Below are 9,092 nucleotides of genomic sequence, written 5' to 3'. Positions count from 1 at the left end.
GGCAGAATACCAAGAGCCATGCCAGCAAGAGGAGTAAGCAGGTCGCTGAAACTTTGGACCAGCACAAAAAGACTTTTATTTATGGACCACAGAAATTTCAAGCTCCTTCACCTTTACCAGCAGTTGACCATTTGTTCTATAATGCTGAGTAGAACCCAGGGGAACGTCTTTGGAAACCTGTTCCTGGCCCCTTAAATCTATTCTGGAATGTCTTGTATCACCTTGAAGTTCAAGGCAATGAAACAGTGTTGTAGAATCCTGTGATTCCTTACAGCAAAAGTTGAACATTAATGTAGTTTTGATTTTTAAATGTTATTTACTGATCTGTTATATATTCTGGAAGGAAACACTGGTTTTGGCCTATGCTCTGATTGGAGGGGATGATGTTTTTCCCTCTTTCCTCACTCCTGAGGCTGTCTGATTATTCTCCCTGGATTTCTGATTCAAGCAAATGAGACACTGGGTTATTTTATTTTTGGTCACACTCACCTCCAGTGGATTTTTATGACAGTTATGGTATTAAAGTCAGAGTGTTTCACTTGGAGAAATGAAGTGTTGGCATTCGAGCTGGAAAAGCTTAGGCAGAGGTTATTTTTGTACCCTGTGAAGTAATGAATGTTACACCAACATATGGCTTTCGACATATGAGTGTCTCCTCCTTTGGGGCCCTTCTTTGGGGAAGGCCTCAGGGCACACCATTTGGAACTGTGCTGTCTAAGCAAAGTTGACCTGTTAGATCAGAATGGATAATGGATATCAGAGGCACTGAGCCATCCAAAGGCAATTTTTATCATTAGTCCCCAATTCCCATAATATATATCCTTTATCTTTTGTCATTTCATTTTTTCTCATTGGTCTATGATTGTTTCTTTTTCTTCTTTCTTTGTTCTCTATATCTTTGCTGTTTCATGCTTTACCCTGTTAACCTTATCTGAGGCTAAATAGTAAGGGGCTTCTAATTTAAAGTGATCTCTTAAATTGTCCTCTAGTTTTCTATAAATCTTCAATGTTGGTAACTATAAATAATAAAGGAAACCTATTAATGCTTTATCATTATAACTAACAGGATTGATGCTTACATCTCTCCTTTAGTTAGAGTTGAAATCTTGTCACCAAGATCACCTTTCCATTAAATCAGTAGTTCTCAAATCGCAGTCTAAGGAACCCTGTAGGTCATTGAAGTCCTTTCAGAGAGACAGTCTTTAAAATGTTGATATTCCATTACATTTTTTACCTTTTAACCCTTATTTTTCACTGTATTCAGTGAAGTTTTCCAGAATGCACATGAGATATGAGAATATAGTTATTTTAATTGATGCTAAATAAATTTATAAAAATGTAAAGCAGTACCATTATTCTATTATTTTTGTTTTAGATAATATGGTTAGTTTCATAAAAATATGTTATTTTTATTTATATGTGATGAGTTTATGGTTTATTATTGTCCTTTAATAAATCAATCAATAAATTTTTAGAGTATTTTTTGATAGATCTAATTCATATAAACAAAAACCCTCTGGGTCCTCATAGTCTTTGGTCCTAAAAGTTTGAGAATCACTGTTAAATTACAGCCAAGAAGTCAAGTATTGGTCTTCCATTTAGAGTAACTTCCATAAAGTAAAACTTTACAACAGAATATTTTAATAATTCCTGATGGGGCTGAGGTTGTGACTCAGTGGCAGAGTGCTCACCTAGCACATGTGAGGCACTGGGTTCAAACCTCAGCACCACATAAAAATGAAATAAAGATAATGTGTTCACCTACAACTAAAAAATAAATATTAAAAAATGAGTCCTGAACACTGGATATTCATATGCAATAGATTGAAATTGAACCCCTATATCTCACCTTGCACAAAACTCAACTCAAAGTGGATCAAGGACCCTAGCATTAGATCAGAGACCCTGCACATACTAGAAGAAAAAGTAGGCCCAAATCTCAACTATGTCAGCTCAACTATGTTATTCTCAGTTAAGACTCCTGAAGCACAAGAAGTAAAATCAAGAATCAATACATGGGATGAAATCAAACAAAAAAGCTTCTTCACAGCAAAGGAAACAATCAAGAACGTGAACAGAGAACTTACAGAATGGGATAAAATCATTACCACCTGCACCTCAGATAGAGCATTAATCTCTAGGATATACAAAGAACTCAAAACACTTAACTCCAAAAAACAAATAACCCACTCAATAAATGGGCAGAGGAACTGAACAGGCACTTCACAGAAAAAGAAATATGAATGGTCAAAAAATATATGAAAAAATGTTCAACATCTCTAGCAAGTAGAGAAATGCAAATTAAAACTACACTGAGATTTTTATCTCACTCCATTCAGAATGGCAATTATCAAGAATACAAGTAACAATAAATGTTGGCAAGGATATGGGGAAAAACGTTTTCTCATACATTACTGTTGGGAATGCAAATTGGTATAATTACTATAGAAAGCCGTATGGATATTCTTTAGAAAACTTGGAATGGAACCACTATTGACCTGTTATCCCACTCTTTGGCTTAAACCGAAAGATTTAAAATCAGCATACTACATACAACATAGCCATATCAATGTTTATAGCAGTTCAATTCACAATGGCCAAGTTATATAACCAACATGGGTGCCCTTCAATAGATGAATGAAAAAAAGAAAATATGGTATGTGTACACAGTGAAATATTACTCAACTATAAAGAAGAATGAAATTATGGCATTTGCCAGTAAATGGATGGAACTAGAGAATATCACACTAAGTGAAATAAGCCAGTCCCAAGAAACCAAAGGTCAAATGTTCTCTCTGGTATATGGATGCTAACCTATAACAAGAAGGGTATGGAAAGGAAGTATAGAAGTTTATTGTATTAGACAAAGATAAATGAAGAGAAAGGACATGGGATGGGAACAGAAAAGAAAGTAGAGTGAATCAGACATAACTTTCCTGTGCTTATATATGAATACATAACCAGTGTAACTCCACATCATGTTCAACAACAAGAGGGGATCAAAATTGTAATGGGTTGTACCCCATGTGTGTATAATATGTCAAAATACACTCTACTCGTGTATATCTAAAAACAACAAATAAATAAAATTTAAAAAGTCCTGATAGTTTGAACTCCACGCTATGTGATGAATCTAACCACAGTTCACCATGCTTGTCACCTATACTCTAGTTCACTTCTGCAAAACACATTTTGCAATGTGTTTCCTTGCACCACTTATACCCTACTACAATCCCTCCTGGGATTCTGCATCCAAGATAATCTTTTAATATTCCATTAGCTTCTCAACATACTAAAAACAAATCTTTTAATAAAATTTAAAATTAGTGATATATATATATATATATATATATGCCGCAGTCTGGCTGGGCACAAATCACGAGCCACTGAAGCAGGAACAAACTTTATTTCTGAACTCCACCAGCACACTCCACACACGCTCCCCGGAAACTCTCCTGAACGCCACCCATGCAGCTCCTCCAGGAACCACCAACTGGAAATCCCTCCTCCAGCACTTCCCCAACCAATGGGAACTCTCCGGGAATCCCCATGAGAACTCCAAAGTAGCAGGCCTAGGTGGACAGCAGGGGTCTAATATACATAGCTTAACATAACCATTATCATCTCAATGGCTTGCTGGCGCCACCTTTCAACCACTCCATTCTGGCAAAAATGCCATGCATCATTCGGACTTGGCTATGGCTCTCAGCAATATATATATATATATATGTATAAAGGTGAACTTTACTATGTTATATTCATATATGTACATAGGATAATTTGGTCAATTTCATTCCACCATTCCTGACTTTTTCCTTCCCTCCTCTCTTCCCTCAATCTCCTTCCACTGTTACACTGATCTTTCTCTTATTTTCATAGAATTAATCTCTCCCTTTTTTCTTATTTTTTCTAGCTTCCACATATGAAAGAATTTATTTGACCCTTGACTTTCTGGGTCTGGCTTATTTCACTTAGCATGAGATTCTCCATTTCCATCAATTGACCAGCAAATGCCATAATTTCATTCTTCTTCATGGCTGATTAAAACACCATTGTGTGTGTGTGTGTGTGTGTGTGTATATATCACATTTTGTTAATCCATTCATCTATTGATGGGCATCTGGACTGGTTCCATAACTTGGCTATTATAAATAGTACTACTAAAAACATTGATGTGGCTGTATCACTCTAGCATGCTGATTTTAGTTCTTTTGGATATATACCAACGAATGGGATAGCTGGGTCATATAGTGGTTCCATTTCTAGCTTTCTGAGGAATCTCCATAGTGCTTTCCAGAGCAGTTGTACTAATTTTCAGTCCCATCAACAATGTATGAATGTACCTTTTCTCCCACATCCTCATCAGCATTTATTTTTTTATTCTTGATAATTACCATAAAAATGAATCTTTGCATGGATTATAATCCTCCATGAGTTGATTTTTCTCTCTGACCATTCTTGCTAGTCACATTGGCCTTTTGCTCTTCTCCATTCTTGTTATCCCCTCTGCTTGGAGCTCTTCTCTCAGATATCTTCATGGCTTCCTTTATCTCTTGTCATCTCTTATAAATTCTCCTAAAATAGTGTCCTATTCCCACCCATTTTTTCCTTTTAGCCTCCTTTCTTTCCTTGCAAACATTTCACTGATTGGCATCTATCTATACTATATGACAAAATATATATAGTATTTGTATACTTTCAGTCTTTCATACCACAGTGAAGCCTCCACAAGGACAGAGAATTTGACTACTCCACTCATCACAGTATATCCAGTGCCTAGAATGGTGCTTTGTACTGAGTATGTGGTCAGTAACTATTTACTTGTGTGAATGAGGTCTAACTGCCTCCATATTCTTGTAGACATGTATTAACTCCAAATGTACTATGAATTTAGCTCTATACCAGCTGCCAGGATACAGAGATGAATAAAGGACAACTCAAAATCTATATTGTAAATCAGAATAAAATCTTAGAATAGAGACACAGGTAAGGTGTATAGGAGAGAACAAAGGATAAAATGATTGTCTATCACTGAGAGGTTCAAGAAAGGTTTGTGACAGAGAGAATACCTGAAAATGGTTAGCTATGTTGATTTTAAGGTTATCTTGTTTGGGTCTTGCCAAATATCTGTTCTTTTTGCTGTAGTTCTAGCTGGAGACCATCAATGATTTTTGTCCAGAAGTTTCCTTGGTTCATTCCTGATACCAGGAATCAGTTCTTTCAATAGGTAACAGAAGCAAAGCAAAGGGAGACAATTTTAATATGGAGACAAGGGGGTAGGGACCGGCAGAGAGAAAGAAAAAGCATGCACACACAAAGAGCATAACCTTTACTGAGACCTTTCTAGCCTTTTTTTAAAAAAAAAAAAAAACAGAAATTTTCCTAATAAATTGCCTCACATATCTTATAAATTCATGTCACCTCTAATATTAGATGACTTTCTGTTATCATTTGCCTGAAAACAGAGGTGCATTGAGTCTAGTGTTCCCATGGTATTCCACAATGGAGAGTGGTGCTCCCTTTCCTCAATATGTACATATTTTCTGTACCACCTGTGAATCATCACCCCCCATGCAATTGACAACCTCAATCAATATTTCCGAGCCCCTGTTTGAAAACTGTTAGAATGTTTTAAGACTAGTAATATCTCATCTGACTTTTGCTACTCTCTCCATAATTAATTCCATCTAGAAAGGTCTGATTCCTGGATGACAAATCCTACCACATCAGAAATCAATTATACAAAATATTTCTTGTGACTGATGATATTTATACACTAACTGACTCACCCAAGTGTACTACTGTCCTCTTGGAAATCTCACGTTACAATTTTAAATACTTTGTGCGCTGAACAACCATCATATTCTTTCATTGTTGACCTAGCCAGAGAGGTCAATTCTCTTGGTGTCTGCCTAAGTATCTGATTTTAAAAAAAGGCATATCAGGATGCTTTCTGAAGAAATATTAATTAGTTAAACTCATACTGGACATAAAGAAATGCATCAGCCCATGTAAAAAGAAGACTAGAATTAAGGCATGTATCTGCATTGGTTTATCAGGGACTCTAATGATGTCATCAAGGACCCAGGCTCTTTTTCCATGTCACCACTCTCCTGTTCACCTCCTAGGATACCTCCTAGGGCTGGTTTCCCTCACAGACATGGAAGGCTTCTGGTAGCAGTCAGTATCACTCATTGCTTTGTTCATATACAGCAGGTGAAGGTGATTTCTGGAAGTTGTCTCAAGAGTGATGATATCCTTCCCAGAAACCTCTAGCAATTCTTTCATTGAGTTTCGTTGTCTTGATTTGTCTTTAGACTTCCTATTCCTAAAATCATAACTATGAGAGGAAAATGGGCTAAGACCTATTTGTCTCTGGAGGAGGAGGGGTTCGCCTGATGGGGGAACAGCTCTCTAAACTTCATGACTATAGAACAAAGGGAAGAGTGAAGTTGAGGTGATAACCATGTGACTATTATGGGGAGTCTGTTTCTCACACCAGTTCAGGGCAATACTAGAATTTTACAGTCCCATGTAACTGTTAATTGTGTCTACTTCTGCAAAGCAAAGCAACGTCTGATTGAAGATCACTCTTAACTGTAGATCTGTAAACCTCCTCCCAGCTTCTTTAATTGTTCTATTTATAGCAGTTTGTCATTTGTCTGGACTTACCCTTTCTCTCCACCAAGGCCCCCTTTACTAGGGGATAACCAAGTGATAGGATATTCTTCTCTTAGAAAAGACTAGAGAGGCTGCATCTTCATTCAACCCCCTGGCTGTGTGAAAGAAGGCATTAATTAATGCACTGAAATTGACCAGCTCCTGAAGTGACCCTGACAGGTGGGGTGTTCATTCATCACCCTTCACTGACCATGGAGCATCTGGAGGGGTCATGAAGTAACTCCAGGGAAGTAATACACTTTATCACTTTGATACTGAAACTGTGGTCATTTTCTTCCATTACAGGCATGATTTTAAAATGGCAATTTTAAATTCATGTTATCCTACTTGTATAGATGAGTACTTCAAGGGATATTTATTATGTGGAACTATTATGCTCATCAAGATGCTTGAAAACCTCTGAGAATGCCAAGGAAGAGCTGGGCATAAAACAATCTCCTGGAAGGTCTGATATGGCCTAGAAACCTTCCATAGAGAACCCTCCACTGAGTTGAGGCCTGCTTTAGAAGACCACCACTCCAGGCACACCTGAGCTCTGCCTGGGTACAAATGTCTGATACAGAAATAAACTAACAACTCCAAAGAATTTCCAGTGGGCTTCCAATTTGGTGGAGGCTTCCCCCACGTCTGCTGCAAGGTTTCTCTTAGGTCTTGCTGCTCTGTCTGTCCTTTGGGGAAGAAAGACAGTTCTTTCTAGTCAATGATACCCTTTTATGGACAGGGAATTTCACACAAGCTATTTGCTTCTCTTGCTGTTCTTTTTCTAATGGTATGGACAACTAATTTAAAATTCAATAAGATTTATCTCTTGGCTTGCACTTTGCCAAGATTCTCTCTTACTCAGGAAAAAGGAGAAAATATTTACTTATATCCCTGGCTATGGCTTCATCATGAAATAAAGTTCTTCATGGACATTTTGTACTCTTAGGTGTCTGAACAATGCAGATTCTAGAAGATTTCTTTTTGGACTTTCTTTGCTTCAAATATTTGTTCAAGACTCTGTAAATATATCATTGACTGGATACCAGACCAGTTATTAAACATCAACTGAATCCACACTGTAAACAACTCTGAAATCTCACATATAGCAATTTTAAAGTAGTGGCTTCTTAGGTGAACCACAATGCCACCCTGGGGCAGACTCTGAATGATGGCGCTGCACTCCACAAAGATATAAACTGAACAATATCCAGAAATGTTGTCACCTGAATCTCCACTAATAAAATTTAACAGGCCAAATGCTACAAAATGTAGCCACTTTCCTATTTCAAGTTGAAATTTCATTAATAAAAACAGGAGAAAACCTCCTCTGAACCTCCTTGGAGGCTACAGAGAGGTGTTTTTGTTGTTGTTGTTTTTTAAGCCAATAGCATTACCAGAGATCATGGAAATCATTCAAAATGAAAGCTCTTGGCAAGCAAACTTGTCGAAGATGAGATAACCAAAGTTAATGCAGCATCAGATGAAACTTATTACTTGCAAAACATAGCCAAAAGGGGGATTAAAAGACATATGCATAAAAGCTGGGGATGTTTCCCAAGAAGAGACATTAAATTCCAATGGGAAGTGTCACTTGTATCACTGCACATCATCAATTTGCCTATTGGTGATGAGTGTCTGAGTGGGCTTGAAACTGGACAAGCCAATAGTTTTCCGAACTGGCTTAAAAAAAAAAAAATCAAATACCTCTTTTTACTGTGCTTCAGCACAATCTTCCTTCTATCATTATCTATCTGAAATGCCTTTCAATAATTTATTTTAATTGTGATTTTTAAGTTTGCCTCTGAGTTTGATATTGGAGCCAACTCACTATTATCCACTCACTTTAACATCAAAGAAAGAGAACCTCATCATTACCTCATTGCATCTTGCATCCTGAACAGAGATCCATTCTGGTACTTAGGAAGAATCAGGATCCTGGTGATTTGTTGAAACATAAGAAAACAATAGTGATTTATTGTCAAAACCCACTTTTATTCCTGATTTAGTTAGAAAGGCCTCACCTGGAAGTGTCTCTACTCATTTGAATCTCTGTTGAACACCTACCAACCAGCCTGACATGGAAGCAAAAGCCTGGAAGGAAGGCAGAGACTAACTTCTATTCTGAAAACAGAAGATGGAGGGGGAAAGGGTACCTTCTTATAGCTAGAAGTTCAAAAGAAATTCCAAGTACACTGTCAGAGTATCTTGTATCTGTGAAGTCCCTGCAGAGTTGACATACTGATTAGTGGGCAGAGAATCTATAGCCAGTGGTGAGGTCAAGCTCCTCCACTCTGTAGCTATGAGATCAGGACAAATAATTTAGCTTTTTGTATCTCAGTTTTCTCACTTGTAAAATAGGAATACTACTACCCTCAGATATTTAAAAAAAAAAAAAATATATATATATATATATATATATATATATATAT

At 37.0% G+C, this 9,092-nt stretch overlaps 1 long non-coding RNA gene across 1 annotated transcript in view; it reads left to right on the top strand.

Moving 5' to 3' along the window:
- Window positions 1–2,325: 2,325 nt before the first annotated feature.
- Window positions 2,326–9,092, top strand: part of LOC125620014 — a 14,873-nt gene continuing 8,106 nt past the window's right edge. Inside the window, exon 1 of the long non-coding RNA XR_007351597.1 lies at window positions 2,326–2,362. This is a non-coding gene — a long non-coding RNA (uncharacterized LOC125620014). The remainder of the gene's footprint in view (window positions 2,363–9,092) is intronic.

This window comes from Marmota marmota, unplaced genomic scaffold, assembly GCF_001458135.2.
Source record: "Marmota marmota marmota unplaced genomic scaffold, marMar, whole genome shotgun sequence".
Classification (NCBI taxonomy): Eukaryota; Metazoa; Chordata; class Mammalia; order Rodentia; family Sciuridae; genus Marmota; species Marmota marmota.
The sequence above is the reverse complement of the archived record's forward strand: the minus strand, read 5'-3'. Positions and strand labels throughout refer to the sequence as shown.